Below are 24267 nucleotides of genomic sequence, written 5' to 3'. Positions count from 1 at the left end.
GGATCTTTTGGACCTCTCTTATTAAAGTGAGTTCAGTTGAATTCAGTTTTATTTAAATAGTGCCAAATCACAACAGCAGTTGCCTCAGGGCACTTCAACTTCATTCTTCACATTCTCCTCAAAAAATCTGGAGAGATCATCACACAGACTGTATAAAAAACTTTTTATTAATTCCTTTATTTTACCAGATATGTCTTGAATGATAACTCTCCATCACCTTTTAAATATTGGCTTAACCTTGAACCTCAACACTGGCAGAGTCAAATCATCAATGGGGTTACAGCTTGTTTGAATTCTAACAATCCTGACTCCTTTGTGTTTCAGTGGCATGCATGGAAACAGTTGCACAGGCACCCACAACTTCCTCAGATTATGCAACAGTGTCCAAGCCTATACAGTTGAAATGACCATTGTTTTACATTACTTCACTCCGTCTCTACCCGACTAACAACAACGTCGAGCTCTGACATTTTTACTAATTTCTTAGTGGATTTCTCATACCGGATCAGTCCTGCTTTTTTCAGTACTGTCAACTTTATTCCCATTAACTTTTAACCCATTGTGAAATGAGCAATACTGTACAGAAGAAGTGAGTCAGAGTTTAACTTTGAGTTAATAATTATCTTTCCTGTGATACTTCTACAAAGGATCAGACCACAGCTGGTTTTCCTGCTGACATTCAGACACCATGGATCTGCGTCTCACTGCCTGCGTCCTGATGGTACTTTGTGCGACATGGAGTGCAAACGGAGGGAACATTTTGGTGTGGTACACCGAAGGCAGCCACTGGATAAACATGAAGCCTGTTCTGGAGCTGCTGGTTGACAGGGGACACCAGGTGACTGTACTGACCCCGAGCTCGTCAGTATACATGAACACCAATGAACCTTCCCGCTTTCACTATGAGCCCTTCAACGTCTCTTTCTCATTGGAGGCTATGGAAGAGTTTCTAGAAGAGTTCCTCCGATTCTCCATATACGAGATTGATTATATGAACTACTTGGAGCTCTACATCAGATTCATTGACATAATGAAAACTGACCTGCAGTTTTCTATCCAGTATTTGGACGGTGTGGTGAAATCAGAAGCCGCCATGAAGAAATTGAAAGAAGGAAAGTACGACCTTCTCTTGGCTGACCCCCTCTACCCTGGCAGTGACTTGGTAGCAGATATTTTGGGGATCCCACTCGTCTTCTCCTTGCGCTTCTCCTTAGCTAATAACTGGGAGAGGCATTGTGGTCAGATGCCTGCTCCACCATCCTTTGTTCCCGGTGCTATGAGCAAACTCACAGATAAGATGGACTTCTCAGAGAGAGTGTGGAACTTTCTCTTCTACACTCTCCAAGACATCATGATTGATCACACTTTTTGGAACGTATTAGACAGATATTACTCTGATGTCAAAGGTGAGCAAATAGGCGTAAAGCACTGATTTATAAAACTATTTAAAACTTGCTAAAGATTTAAACGCAGTTTTTTAAATATCCCATCAGATCTGATTAAGAAAATATGCCTTGTATGAACTATTGGTGATATGTCCTTTACTTATGCATTGCAACAGGAACTCCCACCAGTGCCTGTGAGTTGATGAGTAAAGCAGACATCTGGTTAATCCGAACCTACTGGGATTTTGAATTCCCTCGTCCTTTCCTCCCCAACTTCAAATATGTTGGTGGGATCCACTGCAGACCTGCTAAACCTTTACCAGAGGTAAGGACACTCAACTATTACCATCTGATTAATCATTACATCACAGAATATTCCTGCCAGGAGCAGTGAAGCCATCAAAATGTTGAACAAAAATGAGAAAACAGCTGGTTGGCTGGTGGTGGGATAATATTTGACTTGTTACAGGATCTGGAGGAATTTGTGCAGAGTTCTGGAGATGATGGCATTGTGATCTTCACTTTAGGATCCATGATCAACAACGTCACCAAGGAGAAGGCAAACATGATAGCTTCAGGCCTCGCTCAGATCCCACAAAAGTTAAGTTTTCTTTAAGGACAAGTGTCCTCTTTTTTGGAAATCAAAATATGGTCACCTTAGACTACTAGGACTACCAAAACTACCATTTCTACCATCTCAAATTTTACATCACTCAGTTTTTCCTGCGAAAAGTCAGATTTTGTCTGTTTGTCTGTTGTTTGTCTGATGATTTCTAATGACAAGTCTTGAGATGTCCCCTACCCTTCAAGTCTTGAAAAATTGCATTACAATATAAAACTAGCATACAAAACCCCCCCAATCATGTTAGCAAATATCTTACTGTTTATAGGTGCTGTGGAGATATAGAGGAGAAAAGCCAGAAACTTTGGGTGGCAACACTAAAATATATGACTGGATCCCTCAGAATGACCTCCTGGGTAAGTAATGTGGGTACCAATCACAGATGAATAACGGATCAATAGATGATGGGCAGTATAGAAACATTGATTCCATCAAAACTTATCTTAGTGAAAACAGATTCCACAACGATGGCAAATTTTCACTGCACACTGAACATAATTTTTTCTACAAAAGTTTTTAAAAGCCTAGAGCTTATTTTGCCACATTCAACACTAAATGTTTTATTGGAGGCTGTGAGCATTTGTTATATTAAAAACAAGGAGAACTGAATGAAATATGATTTTCTCACAGATGAAATCATGATTACAAGTTGCACGCTGCGCTAAACTACTTTGTTTAGTTCATTTTCTCAAAGCTGTTCCACTTTAACAGATGTCTGGACATGCAAGTTAAATTTCAACTTAAATCACTTCTTCACATATATTGACATTCCCAAGTAGTCCAAGTGTGTAATAAGTAATTAAATGTTTAATGGTTTGTTTAATGGTTATTTAAGTACAACAAGTACAAGTACCTCGGGCTGTGGGTGGACAATAAACTGGACTGGTCATGCAACACAGAGCACCTGTATAAAAAAGCCCAAAGCCGACTGTACTTCCTCAGGAGGCTGAGGTCTTTTAACATCTGCAGGAAGCTCCTGAGGATGTTTTACCAGTCAGTGGTTGCTGGAGTACTTTTCTATGCTGTGGTGTGCTGGGGGAGCAGCACAGCAAAGAGGGACTCATCCAGGCTGGAGAAACTGATCAGGAGGGCTAGCTCTGTGGTCGGCATGAAGCTGGACACTCTGGTGACAGTGGCAGAGAAAAGGACATTAAAGAAACTGATGGACATTATGGACAATGCTGGGCATCCTCTGCACACGGCCATAAACAACCAGAAGAGTCTGTTCAGTGACAGGTTGCTTCTCCCCAAGACAAGAACTAACAGACTTAAAAACTCCTTTGTCCCACACGCCATCAGACTGTTTAACTCCTCTCTGGAGGGGAGAGGGAGGGGAAACAGGAGGACAAAGGAGGGGGGAACAACTAAGCTGTAGTGCCTCTGCACCTCACTGTACAATACCTTGTGCAATACTTTTTGTAAATAGTCAACAGTGCAATAGACTCAATACTTGAAATGTGCAATTCACTTGTATTTTTATTTTTTATTCCTATTTATTCTATTTATCCCCTTTGTATATTTTATTTATATTTGTCTCTGTATTTATATATGTGTGTGTGTGTGTGTATATATATATATAACAGTTCTGTAACTGTAACTTTGGTCGTTGCTGTGCTTTTTTTGGAAGTTGAATTTCCCAGAGGAACCCACCCGAGGGATTAATAAAGTTCTATCTTATCTTATCTTATCTTATTTGGCATGTCTTATGTCACCTTAAAACTAAAGCTAAGTACTTGTCCAGGTTTAGTGAAACCTTTTTGCTGTCCAAGTGTGAAAAACTTACTCCAGATGTTTCATGGTTATTTGACATGTCTTAGGTCACCCTAAAGCTAGAGCTTTCATCACCCATGGAGGCACAAACGGGATTTATGAAGCCATCTACCATGGCGTTCCCATTGTGGGCATCCCCATGTTTGCTGACCAGCCAGACAACATGGTCCATATGAAAGAAAAAGGAGCTGCAGTTATTCTCAACTTGAACTTCATGACGTCTGAAGGTCTTAGAGACGCAATCAACACAGTCATCAACTACAAATCGTGAGTTCTTTGAACTATCTGTATACTTTGGATTAGGATTTGAAAGTATAGATTTTATAGCAAAGATGAGTGTGGGCTCAAGAGTATGAAAAGTATGAAGGCCAAGCATAACATACCTTAAACCAGAATTATTTGCAATTTCAAGTCACAGTGATCAACCTACACTGAACACAATCTGGTCTTGGTTTCTCATTCGTTTATTTATTTTTTTTTATTGATTTGCAGCATGTTTTGGGGTGCTTTACAGAGCCTTTGCGAGGCTTTTTTTTTTTCATAAATGTAAGTTGTTATGCTGTACCTTACTAAAACCACTGAGCCCTTTATTGTCACTGGAATGTGCATGTATTAATTTAGCAAGACAAAAAAAAGGTTTAAATGTTCTGGCAACACTTTATAACACAAACTACAAATATGGTGCAAGTACGCTGTACTTACGTGCATTTTGTGTCAAGTCAGGTTTTTGCAGGATATAATGAAAGAAGTACACTGTAAGTACCCTGTACTTTCTGGAATGCAAACCATATTATGGAGTCACCAGCGAAACAATGAAACAATTACAATGAATGTAGCACCCACAACTAAGGCACAAGTAGCCTTTAATTACATGTAATGTTTTGTACCAAGTCAGGTTTTTGCAGGAAATAATAAAATAATTACATTGTTAGACTACAAGTACCCTGTAATTAAGTGCAATTTTTTGTGCAACATTTTTTAGTTACACCATAACACAACCCATGCCCCAGAAAGCACAGGATATTTCCATTGTACTTGTTTTATTGTTTCTTGCAAAAACCTAAATTGTTGCCTGCAAATTGCACATAAGTGCAGGGTACTTATACGCTGGTCGTGTTAAAAAGTTTTAGCAACCCTTTTGTACTTTGTTTTAATTTGCTGTTAAACCTCTTTTACAGTGATGGAATAGTAGAACACACACCAAGAATACCCATTCACACAATCAAATTCGTTTCACTTAAATCTGCAACAAACTAAAGTTATTTCCATGTCTCTTATTAGGCTTTGAGACCATGACATTTAACGTTTGGAGTTTAAGCTCTAACGTGCAGCCATCTCCTTAGAAATAAACAGCAGCACCGAGACTGCACAAAGTGATTAAATTATTAACTGGAGTTGAGGGCTCTTTACAATAAATTTCAAGATTAATGATTTTCTGTACCATTAATCTCTCGCCTCATTTAACTGTTTATTCTTGCAGTTTTATGTTCTTTAGAGATTAATTTTAAGAATTTTATCATCATCTGATAGCATCTCTGACTGGACTAGGTGGCAATGAAAGGGATCATTTCATACAGAAGCAGAGTCACATGTCCCATAAAACACCTCTTTTTGTGTGAGCGCACACAGAGCCTGAAATTGAGAGCTTTACATAGAAAGATGATAAAGACAGTAATCACAAGTCACTGAATGTACATGCCCTTGGGTTCTCAGGGCCATGCTCAGGTTCACACTTCAAAACAAGATTTCACTAATCAGTGGTTGATGTCACAGTGCCAACTTCTATATTTTATGTACAAACTATTGTTTTTCTGCTTCATAGGAGAATTCAAAAGACAGATTTACAGCATATCATAAAGGTACGGTGGCCCCTAGAGACAAAGCACGTACAAAATCCAAAACACTTACAAAATCCAAAACACATGCAAATTCCAAAACACAACGGAAATGCTCCAGGACGCTAGGGGCAGTGTTGAGCTTTCTTTTACCTAGTAGAATCAGAATCAGAATCAGAATCAGAATCAGAATGGGTTTATTGCCAGATGTTGAGGTTTACAACATTAGGAAATTGCTGCGGTGCTTCAGTGCAGACAATAAGAATTAAAGTGCTATGTAGAAAGAAAGATATGTGCATGAGATATACATGAGATATATACATGAGAATAAGAATTATGAGTGCTACGTAGAAAGATATATACATGAGTGCAGGTGGTGATCAGTGCCAAACATGAAATGATGCAGTGACACAGCGTAGGGTCATGTGTTAGTGGCGGGGACAGTCATGTGGTTATTGTTCATGTGTCCAACAGCAGAGGGGAAGAAACTGTTCTTGTGGCGAGAGGTTCTGGTGCGAATGGACCGGAGCCTCCTGCCTGAGGGGAGCAGGTCAAACAGACTGTGTCCAGGGTGAGAAGGGTCAGCTGAGATCCGGGCTGCACGCCGCAGTGTCCTGGAGGTGTACAGGTCCTGCAGAGATGGGAGTCTGCAGCCAATCACCTTCTCAGCAGAGCGCACAACACGCTGCAGTCTCTGTTTGTCCCTGATAGTGGCTCCAGCGTACCACACGGTGATGGAGGAGGTGAGGATGGACTCGATGATTGCAGTGTAGAATTGCATCATCGTCCGTGTTGGCAGGTTGAATTTCTTCAGCTGCCTCAGGAAGTACATCCTCTGCTGGGCTTTCTTGATGACGGAGGTGATGGTGGGCTCCCACTTCAGGTCCTGGGTGATGGTGGTACCCAGGAAGCGGAATGAGTCCACAGAGGTGATGGGGGTGTCAGTCAGGATGATGGGGGGGAGTGGGGCTGTGTGCTTCCTGAAGTCCACAATAATCTCCACTGTCTTCTGGGCATTCAGCACCAGGTTGTTGTGGCTGCACCAAGACACCAGATGTTCAACCTCCCTCCTGTAGGCAGACTCGTCCCCGTCCGAGATGAGCCCAATGACGGTGGTGTCATCTGCGAACTTGATTAGCTTGACAGACTGGTGGGTGGAGGTGCAGCAGTTGGTGTACAGGGAGAAGAGCAGAGGAGAAAGAACACAGCCCTGAGGGGAGCCGGTGCTGATGGTCCGGGAGTCCGAGACATTCTTTCCCAGCCTCACGTGCTGCTTCCTGTCCGTCAGGAAGTCAGTGATCCACCGGCAGATGGGATCAGGCACATTCATCTGGGAAAGCTTGCCTCGGAGATGGTCTGGAAGGATGGTGTTGAAGGCAGAGCTGAAGTCCACAAACAGGATCCTGGCGTAGGTTCCTGGGGAGTCCAGATGCTGCAGGATGAAGTGTAGGGCCATGTTGATGGCGTCGTCTACAGACCTGTTGGCTCTATATGCAAACTGCAGGGGGTCCAGGAGGGGGGCCGTGAGGGTCTTGAGATGGGAGAGAACTAGGCGCTCAAATGACTTCATGACCACAGATGTCAGAGCCACGGGTCTGTAGTCATTTAGTCCAGTGATCCTAGGTTTCTTGGGGACAGGGATTATGGTAGAGGACTTGAAGCAGGCAGGCACATGACATGCCTGCAGTGAGGAGTTGAAGATGCCAGAAAACACTGGGGCCAGCTCGTTTGCACAGTGTCTGAGGGTGGCAGGAGACACACCGTCTGGGCCGGGAGCTTTCCGAGCATTCAGGTTCTTAAACTGCTTCCTCACATCTGCTTCATGAATATGAAGAGTTGTGGTCGGAGGAGGTGGTGTGAAATCCTCTTTTGTGTGGGGTGAGGGGGCGGGTGTTGCAGGTGAACAGTTTGAAGGTGGTGATGGCTCTATGGAGGGGGGAGAGGTGGGGGAATGAGTGTCCAAAGTGCCTCTGTTGTTGGGGTCGTTGGAGGTGTGAAGGCTGCCTGATGGCTCGTCAAAACGACAGTAAAAGTCGTTGAGGGTGTTGGCTAAGAGCAAGTCATCAGTGGAGTGGGGGGTTTTAGGCTTGTAGTTTGTAATATTCCTAAAACCTTTCCACACAGAGGCCGAGTCATTCTCTGAGATCTGCTGCTGCATCTTCTCAGAGTGCTGATGTTTGGCAATGTCCACTTCTTTAGTGAACCTGTACTTGGCCTCTCTGTAGCAGTCCCTGTCTCCGCTTCTGAACGCCTTACTCTTTTCCAGCCACAGCTTTTTGAGTTTAGGGGTAAACCAGGGTTTGTCATTGTTATAACTCACCCTGGTGCGTGATGGCACAATGCTGTCCTCACAGAAGTGGAGATAGGAGGTGACGGTGTCCGTAAACTCGTCCAAGCTGTTAGAAGCAGCCTTCATTGTGTCCCAGTCTGTGGTCTCCAAACACGTGCGAAGCTCCTCCACAGCCTCGTTGCTCCACAGTTTTTTGGTCCTCACGACAGGTTTGGAGAGCTTCAGCCTCTGTCTGTACGTGGGGATCAGGTGGATCATGACGTGGTCAGAAAGTCCGAGTGAAGCGCGCGGCACCGCGCGATAGGCCCCGCTGATCGTGCTGTAGCAGTGGTCCAATGGCCTCTCCTCTCTGGTCGGGCATTTAATATACTGCTTGTATTTCGGAAGCTCGTGGCTCAGATTGGCTTTGTTAAAGTCCCCAAGAGCAATGATGAGAGAGTCCGGGTATGTCCGCTCCGTGTGGAGAATCTGCTCTGCGAGTGCGCACTGAGCTGCTTGCGCATCCGCGTCTGGCGGGATGTAAACAGCGGCCAGGATGAATGAAGCAAACTCCCGCGGAGAATAAAACGGTTTGCAGTGAATAAAAAGATATTCTAGTATATTCTAGATAGTAACTACACAAGCCAGGAAGTACCAATGACCGGATTTGGGCTGTATCCCAATTCAGGGTCTGCAGCCTTAAAGGCCGCATTTTAAGGCCGATTACGTCACAGCGACACGACGAAGGCTGTCCCAGTTCAAAGGCTGCTCGAAATGCGGCCCTCAAATGCGTCCTTCATTTCCCTGAATTTTAAGGATTTTGGTGTAGCCTTCATGGCCCAACATATCCCAGACTTCATAGCGTGGCAGTCGGTGTGGATAATTTTGTCGAAAAAAACGGCGGAAGCGGAGCGGCCGAAGAGTAAACTTTCAGAAGTAAGTACTGAATATTATGTCACTTATTTATGCGCGAATGTTTTTATAATGGAGAACATTAAAACATTACTGTTGGCCACATGTCGGGAAAGTTATGTGACATTAGCGATGTTTGTACTAACTTGGTTTTAAAGCCTTTACTTCAAAATATACGCTGTTCAATAGTTGACTTTAATCTTACAGAGAATGTGATGATTTTATGGATAATTAAAGTCAGTCATATATCCACAAACACAACAAGCTGAAAGTCAGTGATGCTGCTCGGTTTGTAGTCCTGAATATCACGGCACAAGCAGGATTCACTGCACTGTTAATGTTAGCTATGTTGTATTGCTGCCTCTGTTCGGTGGTGTCGAGCCAAACGCACTTTAACGTGTGTTTGAACGAGCTGACGGTTCACTCGTTAAGCTGAAAGAAAGATGCTTTAATCACAGGAGTCACACATGTGTCCACTGCACCATCTGGGAACTCTTCTTGTTTACCACTGTAATAACACAAATACTAAATCCTCCTTCTCTTGTGCTGTTTTGTAGCAGTGTATACACCTGAGACTGTCACCTGTCTGTCCGTCCTGCACTCTCTCTCTTTTTCTTTCTCTCTGGTTGTGTAATAAAAGTATGAACATGTAGTTATAAGTTACACTTGTGTTTGAATCCTGCAGCTTATCACACATTTGATTTCCATGTGTGACAACTGCAAGTGTCCAGAGTGAGGACAGACTGAGGGACCCACTGCTGCACATCATCTGTGAGGCTTTGCACCCCTGATGATCCACCAGGACAAACTCAGCAGTGTGTGAGGAAGAGGAGGAAGAAGAGCCAGCAGCAGCTGACAGATGGAGATAATAGACAGACTGTTCCCTGTTTGTGAAGGACTGCTAGAAAAGTTTAACATAACTAATTGTCTGTCCTAAATCAGTCTTATTAGGTTATGTTCAAATAATTTTATCATTCCAGTGTTTTCAGTGTGGGAGAAAGTACTCAGGGCCTTCAAGTTACACACCATGAAAGGCAGCAACAAGTTTAATGTTCAGAAACCTAAAGTATGTATCTGCAGCAGAATGGAGCTAAAAACAAATGTTTGTTCCAGTTCTATGAAGCTTTGAGTATTTTGGATTAGTAGTACTGCTGTGTTTGTTGCATCATATTGCTGTAATTGTTTATATGCTTTATATATTCTGAGGTAAGTTGATCTATATTGTTACATCATATTCTATAAGGATGTTATGTGTTTGTATACTTTCTGCCCAGTTTGACCCATTTAGCAGAAGTCAGCCTGTTTAAGGCTCTGATATCTATTCTGTATGACTTAAAGCAGTTATGACATGGTCATGGTCCATAAAGGAATATTTAATATGTCAGTCTACTCTTCATTCTATCAGAAACAGTTTTCACAGCTCGTACATTTTCTTTTTATAAATATATGTAAACAATGAGCCAAATTTAGTAATGCCAACATACTGAAGGAACAACATTTGTCTCTTATATAGATTAGATTAGATTAGATTAGATTAGATTAGATTAGATTAGATAAGATAGAACTTTATTAATCCCTCGGGTGGGTTCCTCTGGGAAATTCGATTTCCAAAAAAGCACAGCACCGACAGAAGTTACAGAGTTACAGAATATTATATATATATATATATATATATATATATATATATATATATAAAACAACACCCAGCACGCCCATGCGGGCGGTTTTATCCTTCAAGCTCGGGTCCTCTACCAGAGGCCTGGGAGCTTGAGGGTCCTGCGCAGTATCTTAGCTGTTCCCAGGACTGCGCTCTTCTGGACAGAGATCTCCGATGTTGTTCCCGGGATCTGCTGGAGCCACTCGCCTAGCTTGGGAGTCACCGCACCTAGTGCTCCGATTACCACGGGGACCACCGTTACCTTCACCCTCCACATCCTCTCGAGCTCTTCTCTGAGCCCTTGGTATTTCTCCAGCTTCTCGTGTTCCTTCTTCCTGATATTGCTGTCATTCGGAACTGCTACATCGATCACTACGGCCGTCTTCTTCTGTTTGTCTACCACCACTATGTCCGGTTGGTTAGCCACCACCATTTTGTCCGTCTGTATCTGGAAGTCCCACAGGATCTTAGCTCGGTCATTCTCCACCACCCTTGGGGGCATCTCCCATTTTGACCTCGGGACTTCCAGGTTATACTCGGCACAGATGTTCCTGTACACTATGCCGGCCACTTGGTTATGGCGTTCCATGTATGCCTTGCCTGCTAGCATCTTGCACCCTGCTGTTATGTGCTGGATTGTCTCTGGGGCATCTTTACACAGCCTGCACCTGGGGTCTTGCCTGGTGTGATAGACCCCAGCCTCTATGGATCTTGTGCTCAGAGCTTGTTCTTGTGCTGCCATGATTAGTGCCTCTGTGCTGTCTTTCAGTCCAGCTTTGTCCAGCCACTGGTAGGATTTCTGGATATCAGCCACCTCCTCTATCTGCCGGTGGTACATACCGTGCAGGGGCCTGTCCTTCCATGATGGTTCCTCGTCTCCCTCCTCTTTCTTGGGTTTCTGTTGCCTGAGGTATTCACTGAGCACTCGGTCAGTTGGGGCCATCTTCCCAATGTATTCTTGGATGTTCGTTGTCTCATCCTGGACTGTGGTGCTGACACTCACCAGTCCCCGGCCCCCTTCCTTCCGCTTAGCGTACAGCCTCAGGGTGCTGGACTTGGGGTGAAACCCTCCATGCATGGTAAGGAGCTTTCTTGTCTTTATGTCAGTGGCTTCTATCTCCTCCTTTGGCCAGCCTATTACCCCAGCAGGGTACCTGATCACGGGCAGGGCGTACGTGTTGATGGCCCGGATCTTGTTCTTACCATTCAGCTGACTCCTCAGGACTTGCCTGACCCTCTGCAGGTACTTGGTGGTTGCAGCTTTTCTAGCGGCCTCTTCATGGTTCCCATTCGCCTGCGGGATCCCCAGGTACTTGTAACTGTCCTCTATGTCTGCAATGTTGCCTTCTGGTAGTTCAATCCCCTCAGTTCTGACTACCTTCCCTCTCTTTGATACCATCCGACTACACTTCTCCAGTCCGAACGACATTCCAATGTCATTGCTGTATAGCCTGGTAGTGTGGATCAGTGAATCGATGTCTCGTTCACTCTTGGCATACAGCTTGATGTCATCCATGTACAGGAGGTGGCTGACAACTGCTCCGTTCCGTAGTCGGTATCCGTAGCCAGTCTTGTTAATGATCTCACTGAGGGGGTTCAGGCCCTCAGTGAGATATATATATATATATATATATATATATATATATATATACACACACACACACACACACACATATATAAATACAGAGACAATATAAATAAAATATACGAAGGGGATAAATAGAATAAATAGGAATAAAAAATAAAAATACAAGTGAATGAATTGCACATTTCAAGTATTGAGTCTATTGCACCGTTGACTATTTACAAAAGTATTGCACAAAAGGTATTGCACAGTGAGGTGAAGAGGCACTACAGCTTAGTTGTTCCCCCCTCCTTTGTCCTCCTGTTTCCCCTCCCTCTCCCCTCCAGAGAGGAGTTAAACAGTTTGATGGCGTGTGGGACAAAGGAGTTTTTAAGTCTGTTGGTTCTTGTCTTGGGGAGAAGCAACCTGTCACTGAACAGACTCTTCTGGTTGTTAATGGCCGTGTGCAGAGGATGCCTGGCATTGTCCATAATGTCCATCAGTTTCTTTAATGTCCTTTTCTCTGCCACTGTCACCAGAGTGTCCAGCTTCATGCCGACCACAGAGCTAGCCCTCCTGATCAGTTTTTCCAGCCTGGATGAGTCCTTCTTTGCTGTGCTGCTCCCCCAGCACACCACAGCATAGAAAAGTACTCCAGCAACCACCGACTGGTAAAACATCCTCAGGAGCTTCCTGCAGATGTTAAAAGACCTCAGCCTCCTGAGGAAGTACAGTCGGCTTTGGGCTTTTTTGTACAGGTGCTCTGTGTTGCATGACCAGTCCAGTTTATTGTCCACCCACAGCCCGAGGTACTTGTACTTGTTGACCACCTCCACCTCCTCCCCCTCTATCTGAACCGGCAGTGGACCTGCTCTAGACCTCCCGAAGTCCACAACCAGTTCCTTAGTCTTTGAGGTGTTGAGTTGCAGGTGGTTTGTGTGACTCCATGCGACAAAGTTCCTCACCAGACTTCTGTACTCCTCTTCCTGATCATCCCAGATACACCCCATGATGGCTGTGTCGTCTGCAAACTTCTGAATGTGGCATAATTCAGAGTTGTAGCAGAAGTCAGAGGTGTACAGGGTGAAGAGAAGAGGGGACAGCACAGTTCCCTGTGGTGCTCCTGTGCTGCTGACCACTGTGTCAGACGTGATGTCCTTCAGCCTGACGTACTGTGGTCTGTCGGTGAGGTAGTCGGAGATCCAAGCGACCAGGCAGGGGTCCACCTCCATCCTGTTCAGTTTTTCCTGAAGCATATATATGCATATATATGCAGTTTTTCCTGAAGCATATATGATACACCTATATATGCACTGTCAAAGATACTTGTCTTTGAGTGAAGATTTAAGGTGATAAGACATAAATAACTGCAACTTGAATCTGTACTGAGGCTCAGTATTTGACACAGAGTTCATGTTCACTGCTGTAATAGCTAATAATGATTAATATAATAACTATAATATTGGCCATATTATATTTACATTACCAAAGTGATATGACTTTAGTCTCATGAACAACATTAGCTAATTGTTATTTACTAACTAATGTTAAATGACTGTTCAGTACAGAAATGAAGCCCAAAAATCATGTTTTACTGTCCTGTGGTCTCAGCCTCAGATACTTATCAAATCACACAAAGCTCTTGCAGAAACAAACAAACGAACAAAATATGTTCTCCTTCATTTCTGTCAAACAAAGTTGTATAACACGTTTCCAGCGGTTAGTATCATGGTTGCTAGGCAACCTGGGCAGTGTGACGGAGACTATACCGTCCCATACAGCCCAACAAACTTGCCGTTTATTTTGCAAATCGAGCTCAACACTGCCCCTAGCGTCCAGGAGCACTTCCATTGTGATTTGGAGTTTGCATGTGTTTTGGATTTTGTAAGTGTTTTGGAGTTTGTAAGTGTTTTGGATTTTGTACGTGTTTTGGATTTTGCATGTGTTTTGGATTTTGCATGTGTTTTGGATTTTGTACGTGTTTTGGATTTTGTACGTGTTTTGGAGTTTGCATGTGTTTTGGATTTTGTAAGTGTTTTGGATTTTGTAAGTGTTTTGGATTTTGCATGTGTTTTGGATTTTGTTAGTGTTTTGGATTTTGTACGTGTTTTGGAGTTTGCATGTGTTTTGGAGTTTGTAAGTGTTTTGGATTTTGTACGTGTTTTGGATTTTGCATGTGTTTTGGATTTTGCATGTGTTTTGGATTTTGTACGTGTTTTGGATTTTGTACGTGTTTTGGAGTTTGCATGTGTTTTGGATTTTGTAAGTGTTTTGGATTTTGCATGTGTTTTGGATTTTGCATGTGTTTTGGATTTTGTAAGTGTTTTGGATTTTGCATGTGTTTTGGATTTTGTAAGTGTTTCGGATTTTGTAAGTGTTTTGGATTTTGCATGTGTTTTGGAGTTTGTGCATGATATTTGGAATTTGTAAGTGTTTTTGGAGTTTGTACACCGGGGCCACCGTAATAAAGGTCTAATGAGCATAAAAGTTCAAGTACCACAAAGTTGTTGTTTTTTTAAATGTATCTCTTTATTTGAATTTTTTGATACAAAACAACAACAAACAACAAAAACAACACAATAATGTCACGGTTCTGGGTCAGTATTGACCCAGCATTCTGAGTTCTGATCTATTTTGAATGAACGTTTTGTTTCTCTGGTGTTTTGTTGATGATGATTATTATTGTTTGAGTTCTATGTGTTATATTCGGTATGCCTGCTTATGAGTCTGCGTCTGTGTCTCTGTCGTGTGCTTCCTGTTTTATTTTGTAGTTCTGTGTCCTATGTCAGTGCGTTCAGCTTTGTGCTCTCCCTGTCTCGTCAGTGTAATCAGCGTCAGCCGTGTCTCCCAGCTGTTTCCTCTTCGCTCCGTTCACCTCTTGTATTTAGTGTCTGTGTCTTCCCCTACTCGGTGTTGTGTCGTTAACGTCTGTTCATCCTCTTACCTTCTCCATGCTGTGTGTTTGTCATGTTCCAGTTCTCCAGCACCACTGTTTGTAAGTTTTTGTTCAGTTTTGTGACTCATAGTTTGAGGAGTTTTTCCAGCAATAAAGCTGCGTTTTCAGTTTAAGTCCTGTCTCCAAGAGTCCTGCGTATTGGGTCCACCACTCCTGCCTGCCTGCCACACAGTCAACCATGACAAATAAGCAGTCTGAGACATGTAAAAGGAAAACTAATGGAGTATGGTAAATAATTGGGTCTACCAGCCATTTACACATTTGTCCTGACAAACCCAACCTGCCATTGGAATGGGGCTGCCCCTCTCACTATAGTTTTCCTCAGATCATCAGGTAAGTAATCACTGGAGGGCGCCATATATCCAAAAAAAGTGTCACTTCAATTCAGTCTCTGCCTCTGCTCTGGCCCCAATCTGTAACAACCACCTATTGCCACCATCCCTCGTGAACTCGTGTATATGGGAGTCCACGAGGGATGGGTATTACATGTTTTTAGGATTTTTTTTTTTTTAAACATAACACTATTCTAAGCTTTAGTGACCTGTCTTCTTTGTATAATTTGTATTATTATAACTTGTATCATTTCTTCCGCTATTGTCAAATAAGACACTGTGCATCTTCTATCTTGCCAGAGTTTCCAAGTCAGCCCCCTAAGCAATGGTAGGAAGAATTATTTGAGCTGAAGTCTCACAGTAAGGCTCTTATAACACAAAAAAGGGCGATCGTGGCTCAAAGAGTTGGCATTTCGTCTTGTAACCGGAAGGTTGCCGGTTCGAGCCCCGGCTATGACAGTCTCGGCGTTGTGTCCTTGGGCAAGACACTTCACCTACCGCCTACTGGTGATGGCCAGAGGAGCCCATCGCGCGATATGGCAGCCTCGCCTCTGTCAGTCTGCCCCAGGGCAGCTGTGGCTACAACTGTAGCTTGCCTCCACCAGTGTGTGAATGTGAGAGTAAATGAATAGTGGAATTGTACAGCGCTTTGAGGGCCCCGAAAAGTGCTATATAAATGCAATCCATTATTATTATTATTAAATACCTTAATTAAGACATGGGGCAATTACTGAACCCCCCCCAAAAAAAAAAAAAAAAGTTGGGAACAGGACCTGGGCCTTAAGTTTGGGAAAGATTACTGGGACAAAGTAATTGACAGAATTCATACCTCGTCCTCATGTGCAAGACTCTCTCTTATTCAGTTTAAGACGGTGTACAGATTGCACTTCTCAAGATCTAAACTTTTTGCAATGGGTACCACCTCATAAAATATATGGCTCTTAAAGTAGCATGCTTATGACCGACATTAAAGTACAGTAGTATAGGCCTATTTAACACCTACATACAGTTTACACAAGACAATTTTATGTCTTATATGAATATTATTTATTTTAACTTTCATAAACAAGATGTGACGAGTGATAATATAACAACTGTACTGCATCAAAACATTCACAGCAGGTGGGATATCCAATCTTTAAGTGATTACCTGATGAATCCTGCTTCTGGGTCCAAACTACTCTGCATTTATTAAAGCGGTTTTAATGCTTTTTATTTTGTTCTATTTATTTTGAACAAGCCCCTAAAAACAGTCAGTGATCACTGTCGGCCTCTCTCGGTTTTTATTACTGCTAATCATTTTAAAGCTCAGTTTTTAAAACCTTACGATGTAACTACACCCCAGCCCATGCAGCAGAATATTAATGACTAACCTTGGATTGTGGATGGATTATCTCAGTTTTTCTCCTGACTGAAGTTTGGTCTGTTTACAGCATCCAGCCATTATTCGATTAAATCTGTTCCTAATCATCAGGAACTCTCGCGTCAACTTTTATCGAGTTGTAAAAAGTTACCTATCATACTCCAGCTTCACTGAGTTTATGTTATGCTAACATAGCTGTGCAGCTAGCCACCGTGCAGCACATAATTATATACCAGCTAGCCCAACTTCAGTAACCCTACAAACGCCACTGCTGTTTATTTTTCAGTCTTCATTTATGTTGGAAGTGATAGCAGAGCTGTACATTTTATCTTTTGCTGTTGCGGTTAAGCTGCCGGAATTATAGCTTCACGACCCTCCTTTGTGGTTCATGCTTATCGAAGTTCAGTTTGCTCTCCATGACGTTTCAGCTGACAACATGAATTACTATCGTGTGGTGGCCTCGCTGGATCCGCTGTCCACCCGCTGTGTGATGACCCTCCATGATGATGATGGTGATCCCCCCCACCCAAGGGAAATACACCCCTCTCAAGGCACTGCTGCTGTGGTGCTACTCCCTCTCCGATGCAGAGCTTGCTGATAAACTCCCTCTCTCAGGCCTGGGTGATGGTACAGCTCTCAAGCTCATGGAGGGCATGCTGCCCTTGCTAGGAACGGATGACGTTGGATTCCTCTTTCTCAGACAGTTTCCGTTGCGAGGTGACCTCGCCAAGTCCCCACTGCTGGCCGCAAAGGATTACCATTCACTCGCAGAAGAAGCAGGTTGCCTTCTCCTGGCTACCAAGAGCTTCGGCATCCAGGTGATAGTTCCCGACTCACCAACGGCATCTCCCGCGCCACGGATTCTCCAACTCATCGATTGTGGCTAGGATTGTGGCACTGCGGAAAAGGGCTGTGTTTTTACCATCAGTGCCGTTCCATCTTTGCAGTTTTAAGGCCCAGGGAAACGAGCCTGCCAGCGCTCTGTAGTTGCCGTGACCGCTGGCAGGCTGCTCTTCACACAGGACTCGCGGTTGGAGAGACGTTTTCTGGTTCACTCCGGCTCACAGAAGAGCCTCGGGAGTCAACCCGAAAACGTCGGGAGCCTCCACAATGGCACATTATTTAATCTTTAAAAAAATTGGAGCTTTCCCATGTACCACCAGAGAGAACCCAAGTACTACTAGTGGTACGCATACCACAGTTTGAGAAAGACTGATCTAGACTATCTAAAATATACCCCGACATTCCTGACCTGTGTAACAGTGGCAACACATCCACCTCGTATTTAACTCATGTGTTTTTTACCTGCACAACACTTCAGTTATACAGGACTTTTTATTTTGCACTGCTCTCTCCTGTTTTGAGTGTTACACTCAAGCCTTGCCTATTTTTTATTTATTTATTTATTTATTTGGATTGGACGTTTGGATCAGGACTGGTTATCAGCTGTTCACTAGTTCTCAAAAATTGTAATTGCCTGAACTGTAATGAGGTATATCTTTGTATCATTTGGTACTTATTTTATTAGCCCTGATATGTCAAGCTACATGTAAAAATTCTATAAATAAAGAGGAAAAAATAATAAAAATGTAACAATTCAGATTATGTTTTTTAATTCATATACACATTCACAGGTACAAAGAAAATGCTATGCAGCTGTCCAGCATCCACCACGACAGACCCATGAGTGCTCTGGAAGAGGCAGTATTCTGGATTGAATTCACACTGAGAAATAAAGGGGCCAAGCACTTGAGGGTCCAGGCCCATGAGCTCACCTGGTACCAGTATCACAGCCTGGATGTCCTGGGCTTCTTCCTCACTATAGTTCTACTTCTCATATTCATCTTCATCAAGACCTGCAGTTTCTGTTTGAACAGGTGTTGTGTCAGGAAAGAAAAAAAGAAAAGGAAGGCTAAATAACAGACTGAACTGAAACAGAGATGTGGGACCAGTGCAGTATTTGTTACTTACATGAGATTTTCTTTCATGTATGTTTAGTTTCCCACCATCTTATTCTTTATGTATCACCACTGATTACTTTAACTAATTACAAGTGTGTTAATTTGCATAAATGTACCTGAATTTAATCTCACATTAAAAACCAAATGCTGATTGGCTGTTGAGTATATTTTTTTAAGAAAAGAAAATTCATTCTATGCCTTTAGCTGAGTAACACAAGTTTCTCTTTTAGTAATCTAGGCATACATCCATGCCATCAACAGTTATATAGATATAAAAGGTTCAAATTAAAATTTTACATAAATTATGTTATTATGAATTATGAGGAAAAACAAAAAAAACACTAAATCATGTTATGAAAGAGGTTGATACAAGCTGATACATTTGGATGACAAAACTTCGTAAACATTTCCTTTGTATGAACATGTTGAAAAGTACAGGAATAAGTTTTTACTTAAAGTGCTGCGGTGTCCTAAAACTCAATTTTCCATTTTTTTTGACGATAGTTCAGAATATGAAAAGATAAAAAAATTAATATGAAAAAGCAACCACTACATCCTGGTGTCCTGAACACGATGTAATGTAATGTGGCTATATACAGTGTTGTGATATTTTGATACCATGGTAGCATTTACAGGATATTGCTTTGTAGTGAAAACTGTTACTCAATAAGGCCCATTTACTAGTTGTTTTTCTCTTTCTCTCTGACCCAAGAATTGATGTGTAAGACTCACAGGCTGGTACCCCAAGGTCGAAAATACCACAGAGACGAGACCACTTCCTTACTCCCATCCTCCCTTCTTTATCTCTTAGAAAAAGGCTCGTTAAAGGCCAGGTGGTTTGTTTCAGAATTCACTAATGAAAGAACTCTGTATTCTATGTCTAGGAGTGTATTTTGCTGGGATGATCATAAATTGTAGCTGAACTGATAAACTACACAAAGGATACTTCTTTGCTCACAAGGCAGGAAGACGTTTCCTTATTTGGTCTGTACTGGTTTGAACTGAGAACTTGCTGACACACGAACCTTTTTTTCCTCTATATAAGCTGTTATGTACTAAATAAACCTTTGAGTTGATTTGGGAAGGCAACCTGAAGCAGTCTGTGTTTCCTTGTTCTCCCAAGCTGCTCCCGGCGCTGTAACTAACCCAGCTGAACGGCATACTTGAGTGTTACTTTGAATAATTAGGAATCTAATAAAGAAAGGACAGAACTCTGCTTATCGGTGCTCGTGCCTTGGAGGGAAACCGGGACGGAGATTTTCTCTTCAATTTGGTGTCAAGAAGTGGGATTGGCTGACAGAAGGTAAATATGCGTCTTTCATATTTATATAAAGACCGTATTATACCTCTCTCAGTGATCGATCCATAAAAAAAACGGGATATGCTGACGAAGTTTCACTTAGTGATCCAGAGAGATACACTGACGACTTCCTTAGTCCCCGAATAAAGTAAATTAACCCTTGTGTGGTGTTGGTGGACCCGCTAGAGTTGTGGCTTTCCAAATTAACACTATCAAACAATTTTATGTTAAATTACTATGAATTAATGTGCTTCTCGTTTTTCTTTTATATAAAATGTTATGAATAAATCAGTTATAATCAAGTGGAAAGACACAACACATTTACACGTGAAAGAATAATTAATTGTTTAACTTTTCTTTAAAAAAAAAAAAAAAAAAAAAAAACGAAAGAAAAGAAAACTGAACACGGGTCTCACAGACCCGATTACCATACAAGGGTTAAAAGCAGTAAATTAAAAGCAGAAAGACACAGGAAGTTGCCTGTTGTTTTGCGAGAAGTTGCTCGTTAAGTGAGAAGTTGCTCGTTAAGTGAGAGTTGCTCACCCAAACAAAAATTGCTAGCAATAAATTTAAAGTAACCTCAGCTGTGCCGCAGCGAAATACTAACATAAATCCTTCAAGCGTGTAAACCCCTCTGGAAATCACTGAACATGGGTCAGAATAATTCAAAGACCACAGACAGGTCCGATAAAAAATCGAAATTAACTGTAAAACAAAATAATAAAATAAACTATAAAATCACAAATAACGGCTCAGTGCGCCTCCCACTTCCGGTTACGTGTAACCCACGTCCGCGAATCGGTGAAGACGTCCATGATCACGTATCCAGAACATGCGGAAGTACTTACGTGACTGACTTTGTTTACAACTTACGGACTGTAAGTACAATGCATTCTAATCTCTTTTCGGAGCCCTATCCCGAACGATTATCGCCAGAAACCAGGTCAGTAGAAATGTTGAATACCATTTGCGATAAGAAAAGTAGTCTGCTTAAAAAGTCCTGTAGAAAATATATGACAGAATGCCGCGACGTGATACATCAAATGTTACCACTATGGAAAAAGGGACCGGAACCAGGTGTAGATGCTTTAACATCAAATAAAACTAGTGCAGGCTCTAGCAAAGAACATAAACCTACCGCAGGAAAAGCTAGTCTTGCATGTTCAGCCGTTCAGCCTACAGCCCCACACCCTTACGATGAGACCGAATTAATAGTCGCTGTAGCAGCTGCACGTAAACAATGTCAGCATTCTGATCCAACCAGCTCAAAAGAAAGTGACGAAAAATCTGAATCACATGCAACGGATCTTAGACACCTAATTGAACAAGATCAGGAAAAACAATATATACGCCGCAAGGAAGAATTAGCAGAACATAAAAAAAAGAGAAAAACTTTTGAAAGAAGAATGTGAGGAACTTATGAAAAACAATTTAGACGACTATGAAGAAAAACTTTTGCATCAGGCAGTGTCCACGATAGACACCCACATGAAACGCCACGATATCGTAGCTAGAGGTTTAGAGGTAGCTAAAGAAATACCTGTTACCCGAACTTTAATAAAGACTTATCTAAAAGGAAAAACAAAGCCGGAATGACAAAGGTCCTCACGCCAACACTCGCGGTAGTAAACAAACAGAACCAAAATCTAGTGAGGTCAATGACACTTACCCCTTTATGATAATAGGAGATCAGTGTTGTATTCAGCCCCCTAAAATCTCAGAATTAGTGACAACTATTAAAGAGCTTCCCGATCCTCTTAAAAATCCTACAGCCTTTGTCTCTGCACTACAGAGAAGTACCAGATATCACCATTTGGGTGGTCCGGATTACAGGTACATATTGTGTCAATGCATTCCTGGAGTAACCGAGTCACAACTCATAAGAGAGATAGGTGAATTAGATCCAAAGCATGATAAAGCATCCACAACTGCAGAGTTTTTGTGGGTAAATAATGACAAAATCACCAATTTCTTTAAGAATCTAAAGAAATTCCTGCTAACAATGTCCAGAGACAAAATTGACTTAAATGCAGTAACTATGTGTAAACAGAAGCCTGATGAATCTATCCTAGTATTCATAAAACGCTTTATGCACTGTTGGACAAGCTAGAGGTGCAAATTTAGCTCAGTTTTCCAGCAGCCGCAGACACCCAGAGCAAAAATGAATTTGTGTATTTCATTTAACATAAAGGGTGAAATGTTTGCTGACACTGATAACAGCTTATGTTTTCTCTGCCCTTTGCATCGACATGATGGAGAAGGAACAGACTCTGTGTCAGCTGGACGCCTCAGCAGAGAATGAACTCAACATCGTTTTTTCTGGTATTCCACGTCACACACTGTGCCCAAAAAAAAAAAAAAACGTGTACAAATACAACAAGCCACACTTTTGTTTCTCTCACACTGTTCAACAACATGATAACTGCTCACACAAGTGAAGGTCAAACAGTGATTTTGTCACATAACTCAGACATAGGTTACGATAACTAAACCATGTCGACACATAGATCTACCTTATACCTTATATTGGCTTTATACCTAATCACGCACAGCTCATGAAAAACAACAAGCCAGTATATGTCAAGCAATGTCCCATTTCCGCTGAAAAAGCCGCAGCTCTAGATGTCATCATAGGAGATTTATTGACTACAGGAGTAGTGCCTGTGCATGAAGACACACAGCCGTTATTTGCATTTACACATAGAAATAAGCAGTACACTTGGACCCGTTTGCCCCAAGGCATGATAGACAGCTCTGCTGCTTTCTCAATGGTGGTCCGTGCTACCCTGGACAGCTTCACTCCTCCAGGGCTGCACCCTGATCTACATGTGGATGACCTCCTCCTCTGTGCTCCGAGTGAGGAACTATGTCAAACTGCTACACACATGCTTCTCCAGCACCTCCAACAGACTGGCCACAAAGCATCGGCAAAGAAAATGCAGTACTGTCAGACTTCTGTTCAATATTTGGGATTCACACTGTCTCACGGAAAACGTTCCATGACTGCAGACAGGGTCAAAGCTGTGACCTCTGTCCCTCGGCCCACTACACAGAAGGAAATGTTGTCCTTCCTGGGCATGGTGAACTATTGCAGACAGTGGATACCAGACTGTTCTTTTCATGACCACATTCTGCGTGACTGTTGTAAAAAAGACAAGCCTCCTCGAATACTGTGGTCCACAGAAATGACTGCCTCTTTCAATGCATTAAAGGGAGTGCTGACCTCCGCCACTCAAAGGTGCTGCCTGAATTGTTCAGGGAATGCCGGCCTGCCTGAGGGCAGTAGCAGCTTGCTCTATCATGATAAGGGACTGCGAGAAGCTCACACTCTCACATGACACTATTCTACACACCAATCACCAGGTCACGACCATTCTAGCAAACATAACTACACAACACATGACCGCACAACGTCGCTCAGGTTATGACGCTACACTGACCTCCACAGCAAACCTCACCATAAAAGCGAGCAGCACACCCAATTCGCCAGCACATTTATTGATCCTATGCTGTGTTCTTCTGACCGACAGGATGGCTAAGACAGGCTTGACGATCATGACTGCATGACACGTATACAGGAATCCACAGCATCACGTCCAGATTTAGAGCAAACACCTATCTCAGACTCAGCCACAGTTTATGTGGACGGGTCCTGTTCAAGGCCGAATGACAACTCATTTCTTTGTGGCTATTCAGTGGTGACATTGCCTGACGTCATACTAGAGGCTCACTCATTACCATTTCACTCAGCACAAAAAGCAGAGCTCATGGCTTTAATACGCGCCTGTGAGTTACATGTGGATAGGCGTGTGACAATTTACACAGACAGCCGCTATGCATTTGGCGTCGTACATGACTTTGGCACATTGTGGAGACAAAGAGGATTTAGATCTGCTGATGGAAAACCGATTGCTAATTCTGATCTTGTGCAAAGACTTTTGCAGGCTATACAGCTGCCATCGGCCATTGCAGTTGTGAAAACGAAAGGACACAGTACAGCTGACACAGACGAAGCAACAGGTAATGCCCTAGCAGACGTGACAGCCAAGGCTGCAGCTGCATCACAGCTCCCACCTCCACAGGACGTATTATCTGTGCCCGTACAGCTGCCACTTGTTACACTCCCAGACTATTTAGACACAAATGTTGATTTAAAATTCATACAAGAGCAAGCCTCTGCATCTGATTACACCTATTGGGAGAATAATGACTGTACCTTAGATGACAGAGATGGCCTATACAAAAATTTTAAGGGTTTGATTGCCCTCCCATCTTCCCTGCTGCCAGTCCTTGTCCGACATTTTCACGGTGTGAGTCATGTCGGACAAAGAGGGGTAATAG

The 24267-nt window shown here is 42.6% G+C and overlaps 1 pseudogene across 1 annotated transcript; it reads left to right on the top strand.

Moving 5' to 3' along the window:
* The first annotated feature begins 663 nt into the window (after positions 1-663).
* Positions 664-18770, top strand: LOC146621633 (UDP-glucuronosyltransferase 2A2-like; annotated as a pseudogene). The gene is made up of 6 exons (XR_014906621.1): positions 664-1406; positions 1562-1710; positions 1855-2007; positions 2276-2363; positions 3825-4044; positions 18300-18770. The product of XR_014906621.1 is annotated as a UDP-glucuronosyltransferase 2A2-like (transcript).
* Positions 18771-24267: the final 5497 nt, after the last annotated feature.

Source organism: Diplotaxodon limnothrissa, linkage group LG12, assembly GCF_057381915.1.
Source record: "Diplotaxodon limnothrissa isolate DT_005_m linkage group LG12, D_limnothrissa_male_GT1.1, whole genome shotgun sequence".
Lineage (NCBI taxonomy): Eukaryota > Metazoa > Chordata > Actinopteri > Cichliformes > Cichlidae > Diplotaxodon > Diplotaxodon limnothrissa.
Note: the sequence above shows the minus strand (reverse complement) of the source record. Positions and strands in the feature narration are given on the sequence as shown.